Below are 6,139 nucleotides of genomic sequence, written 5' to 3' on the forward strand. Positions count from 1 at the left end.
ACATTATCAACATGTTATCAACACATTATCAACATGTTATCAACATATTATCAACGTTATCAAGATGTTATCAACACATTATCAACACATTATCAACATGTTATCAACATGTTATCAACATATTATCAACGTTATCAACATATTATCAACACGTTATCAACACATTATCAACATGTTATCAACATGTTATCAACACATTATCAACATATTATCAACGTATTATCAACATATGTTTATTTACACTCGGCTTGTGTTAATATCACTGCATAAATATGAATCATTGTTTGAGCAACCGAGATGGTGGCCTCTTCCGGAGGTGGTGCAACCTGCATACTCTGCATATAGGGAGTGTCGGTACTGCACACACACACACACACACACACACACACACACACACACACACACACTCTCTCTCTCTCTCTGCAGTGTTGTCGTCTCCTCCTCCTTCATCAGTGAATGTGCTGTGGAGATTGAGATGAATTGACAGATCCTGATGTTCCTCTGGCTGGAGCAGCGGTGTGTGTATTGCTGGAGTGTGTATCAGCATCAGCAGTGTGTGTGTGTCTGTGTCGGAGCGGCTGATTGCGGGGCCGTGGCGCTGTCTGAGACGCTCTACTATTCTCACAGTGAACCGGTCTCTTTTCCAGCCGCTCACACTCAACCAGAAGACCAGCGGAGCAACAGAACACACACACACACACATACTCAACCAGAAGACCAGCGGAGCAGCAGAACGCGCGCACACACACACACACATACTCAACCAGAAGACCAGCGGAGCAGCAGCACACACACACTCAACCAGAAGACCAGCGGAGCAACAGAACACACACACACACACTCAACCAGAAGACCAGCGGAGCAACAGAACACACACACACACACACACTCAACCAGAAGACCAGCGGAGCAGCAGCACACACACACACACACACTCAACCAGAAGACCAGCGGAGCAGCAGCACACACACACACACTCAACCAGAAGACCAGCGGAGCAACAGAACACACACACACACACTCAACCAGAAGACCAGCGGAGCAACAGAACACACACACACACACATACTCAACCAGAAGACCAGCGGAGCAGCAGAACGCGCGCACACACACACACACATACTCAACCAGAAGACCAGCGGAGCAGCAGCACACACACACACACACACACACTCAATTAGAAGACCAGCGGAGCAGCAGCACACACACACACACTCAACCAGAAGACCAGCGGAGCAGCAGCACACACACACACACACACACTCAACCAGAAGACCAGCGGAGCAGCAGCACACACACACACACACACTCAATTAGAAGACCAGCGGAGCAGCAGCACACACACACACACACACACACACACACACACTCAACCAGAAGACCAGCGGAGCAACAGAACACACACACACACACACACACTCAACCAGAAGACCAGCGGAGCAACAGAACACACACACACTCACACTCAATTAGAAGACCAGCGGAGCAACAGAACACACACACACTCACACTCAATTAGAAGACCAGCGGAGCAGCAGCACACACACACACACACTCACTCAACCAGAAGACCAGCGAAGCAGCAGCACACACACACACACACACACACTCAACCAGAAGACCAGCGGAGCAGCAGCACACACACACACACACTCAATTAGAAGACCAGCGGAGCAGCAGCACACACACACACACACTCAACTAGAAGACCAGCGGAGCAGCAGCACACACACACACACTCAACCAGAAGACCAGCGGAGCAGCAGCACACACACACACACACACACTCAACCAGAAGACCAGCGGAGCAGCAGCACACACACACACACACACACACTCAACCAGAAGACCAGCGGAGCACCAGCACACACTCCATACTGTGCACACAACATACTGTACACACACTCCAATCTGTACACACACATACACACACCAAAGCTGGACTATACTGTACACACACACACCACAGCTGTACATCCCATAATATTGCCAGTTAATGTTTGCAGTTCTGATGTGTGTGTGTGTGTGTGTGTGTTTCTCCTTCAGGTGTCCAGATAGTGATGCTCCAGTGTCTGTCAGCGTCCTCCCGTCAGGTGTGTTTGTGCGTGTGTGTCTGTGTGTGTGTGTGTGTGTGTGTGTGTGTGTGTTTCTCCTTCAGGTGTCCAGATAGTGATGCTCCAGTGTCTGTCAGCGTCCTCCCGTCAGGTGTGTTTGTGCGTGTGTGTGCGTATGCGTGTGTGTGTGAGCCCTCTCTCAGGGCATCTGGGCTTTAGTAGGCCATGTTCAGATGATTTATAAGGCAGAGCTGCAGCTGGTCTTAATATAACACACACACACACACACAGAGATTCTGCTGCAGTGTGTGTTCTAGAAGTGTTTTAACAGCACAGATGAGCATCTCTAGCTGAGCTCTGACAGCAGGGGGCGCTGCGGCTCTCTTCATCAGTGCCGACACACACTTCAGTAAACGCTTGCTCTGAGTGTTTGAGGTTGATGCGGGTCTCTTCACAGCAGCGCTGCTCTATTGACACAATCCAGCACTCATTTAGATGCTGAAGCGTTACAGCCAGGCGAAAGCGCCGTGTACACGCATGTGCTGTCAGGATCATGTTGTGAAGACATGACGGACGCGGGGGACAGTGTAGATTACTGCAGTGTTTCTTATGCTGTCTGAGACGCACATTCAAACAGTCCTCTGTCAGGCAGTGAAGATCATTGGCTTTAACAGAGAACAGCACTTACGATTTCCCAATAGCACACAGTGCACCCAGAGCACTCCAGCTGCTGACTGAACATGAGCTCAGTGTGTGTGTAATATACCATCACCGGCCACTTTATTAGGTACACCTGTCCGACTGCTCGTTATACCACATTTCTAATCAGCCAATCACATGGCAGCAGCTCACTGCATTTAGGCATGTAGACATGGTCAAGACGATCTGCTGCAGGTCAAAGCGAGCATCAGAATGGGGAAGAAAGGGGATTTAAGAGACGCTGAACGTGGCATGGTTGTTGCTGCCAGACGGGCTGCTCTGAGTATTTCAGAAACTGCTGATCTACTGGGATTTTCACGCACAACCATCTCTAGGGTTTACAGAGAATGGTCCGACAAAGAGGAGATATCCAGTGAGCGGCAGTTCTGTGGGGGCAAATGCCTTGTTGATGCCAGAGGTCAGAGGAGAATGGCCAGACTGGTTCCAGCTGATAGAAAGGCAACAGGAACTCAAATAAGCACTCGTTACAACCGAGGTCTGCAGAAGAGCATCTCTGAACACACAACACGTCCAACCTTGAGGCGGATGGGCTACAGCAGCAGAAGACCACACCGGGTGCCGCTCCTGTCAGCTAAGAACAGGAAACTGAGGCTACAATTCACACAGGCTCACCAAAACTGGACAATAGAAGATTGGAGAAACGTTGCCTGGTCTGATGAGTCTCCATTTCTGCTGCCACATTCAGATGCTCGGCTCACAATTTGGCCTCAACAACATGAAAGCATGGATCCATCCTGCCTTGTATCAGCGGTTCAGGCTGCTGGTGGTGGTGTAATGGTGTGGGGGAGATTTTCTTGGCACACTTTGGGTCCATTAGTACCAATTGATCATGGTGTCACCACCACAGCCTACCTGAGTATTGTTGCTGACCATGACCATCCCTTTATGAGCACAGTGTCTCCATCTTCTGATGGCTACTTCCAGCAGGATAACGCACCATGTCATAAAGCCCCAATCATCTCAGACTGGTTTCTTGAACATGACAATGAGTTCACTGTACTCAAATGGCCTCCACAGTCACCAGAGCTCAATCCAATAGAGCACCTTTGGGATGTGGTAGAACAGGAGATTGGCATCATGGATGTGCAGCCGACAAATCTGCAGCAACTGTGTGATGCTATCATGTCAATATGGAGCAAAATCTCTGAGGAATATTTCCAGTAGCTTGTTGAATCTCTGCCACGAAGGATTAATGCAGTTCTGGAGGCAAAAGGGGGTCCGACGTGGTACTAGTAAGGTGTACCTAATAAAGTGGCCAGTGTGTACTTTACTAAATGCTGAATATGTGTCCAGAAAACCTCCCTCAGGGGAACTGAATGTTCAACACATATAATCATCAGATACACACAGAACTAAAGTCTGTAAAGTGATTGCTCACACACACACTTCAGGAGCTGCTCTGAGACACTACAGATGAAACACACGTGGATATTTCACTCCTCCTGAAATGACAGAAATAAAGGTGAGCGCTCAGGTGATGAGGGCGACAGATAAGCAAGAGCAAACGCATGAGCGACAGAAGCCCACAGGGGACAGCTGTTTTATTTTTGACCATTCATTGATGAATTTGAGCAGTTAATGAATCTCAGACGGCAGTATTGACACAGATTCAGCACTGTAGCCTCTCTCTGCGAAAACAGACAAATAATAGTCAAATACAGCATTTCATTTGATTATAAAGGCACGTGGTTGTGTTCTGGGAGACTTTGATGTTCTAGAACCAGGGGTTCTACACCGCAAACGGGTTAATCCGGCCTGCGAGATCATTCTGTAAAGTATAAAAAACCTGCTGTTCCAATTGTGTCCACTGGATGGCAGTAGCATTCATTCATTTTCTTTTCAGCTTAGTCCCTTTATTTATCAGAGGTCGCCACAGCAGAATGAACCGCCAACTATTGCAGCATATGTTTTACACATCGGATGCCCTTCCAGCCGCACCCAGTACTGGAAAACACCCATACACACTCATACACTACGGCCAGTTTAGTTGATCAATTCCCCTATAGCGCATGTGTTTGGACTGTGGGGGAAACCGGAGCACCTGGAGGAAACCCACACCATTAACGATTAAACAAAGACATATTTTCAATGCAGAAGGTTTATCTGAACGACACATATGAATAATGTCAGTTCACGAATGCAGAATTCAGAACTCAAATATTCTCATCTGAAATGCATCATATAAGACAGACTGCTGAATCACAACACACTCCTACAGTGATGACAGAGCCTCTGTGTGTGCCTGTCATGACGCTTTACAGCCTGTATATAACATGATCTGAATGCTAAATAAGATCTGTAGCTTATGTTTCTGTGAATAATAATATTCATTAAAATAACACGTGCTGTATCTGACGCTTTAGTCGACGGAACATCATTACATTTGCATAAAGCGCGGGATTTGGAGATCAGAACCAGGCGTTTAGCAGAGAAGCATGAACAAACATGGAAACACTTTAACTAGTCAGAGAGAGAGAGATCAGGTCAGAGAGATCACACATGTAAACAAGCCGCTACAAGCTTATTCATCTTCAACATTTGCATAAAATATACATTAATTAATGTAACTGAGCTGCTTTGGAGAGTTATTTGATCATCTTCAGAGCATTAGTTTGATGTGTGATCTGGATGTGTGTGTGTGTGTTTCTCTAATCTGTAGTTTCTCTCTCTGTGTGTGTGTGTGTGTGTGTGTGCGTGTGTGTGTGTGCGTGTGTGTGTGTGTGTGTGTGATGTCTCTGACCTCTGCAGCTCACACTGGAGCCACACAGTGGCGCTGTGAGTCCTCCGACTGACCCGAGAATAACAGCAGACGGGCTTCACCATCAGTGATGGACTTTGAGTTGTTATTGAGAGCTTGTTCACATGCACCTTTGGTCTGAACACACACACACACACACAGCTGTACTGGTGTTTGCACTGTGCAGACGGTATATTCTCTCCTCTCTTCATCTTCATCTCCTTCATTCTGTCTGATTTATGGAGACCTCAGCTGAGTCTGTGTGCATCGAGGGTTAAGTCTCGGCCGGCACCTCTTTAATCATTTCATTGTTTTTTTTTCTATTTATGCTTCAATATTATAATCATATCATCACACAGAGACGATAAAAACATTGCAGGAGTTTGCACATGTATACTCCTATAAAATAAACAATCTGTCTTATACATGTGCGTGTCGAGTCCAGTGTGTTTCAGCTGGGGGAATAATGTGTCACACCTCAGTCGGTTCTGTTAGCAGATGTGTAATATATAGAGATGTGTGAAATATATTTCCACATCTGGAGCGCCTCCTCATGAAGATGTAGAATATTCAGCATTATTACACACTCTGGGTGTGTATTCAATGAAAACAACTGATTACATTTACA

The 6,139-nt window shown here is 46.8% G+C and overlaps 1 long non-coding RNA gene across 1 annotated transcript in view; it reads left to right on the top strand.

The window, feature by feature from the left end:
• The window catches only part of LOC130235515 (uncharacterized), a 16,800-nt gene extending 10,950 nt beyond the window's left edge, over positions 1-5,850 (top strand). The window contains exons 4-5 of the long non-coding RNA XR_008838400.1: positions 2,047-2,205; positions 5,523-5,850. This is a non-coding gene — a long non-coding RNA (uncharacterized LOC130235515). The remainder of the gene's footprint in view (positions 1-2,046; positions 2,206-5,522) is intronic.
• The last annotated feature ends 289 nt before the right edge of the window (positions 5,851-6,139 follow it).

The sequence above is a fragment of the Danio aesculapii genome, chromosome 9 (genome assembly GCF_903798145.1).
Source record: "Danio aesculapii chromosome 9, fDanAes4.1, whole genome shotgun sequence".
NCBI lineage: Eukaryota > Metazoa > Chordata > Actinopteri > Cypriniformes > Danionidae > Danio > Danio aesculapii.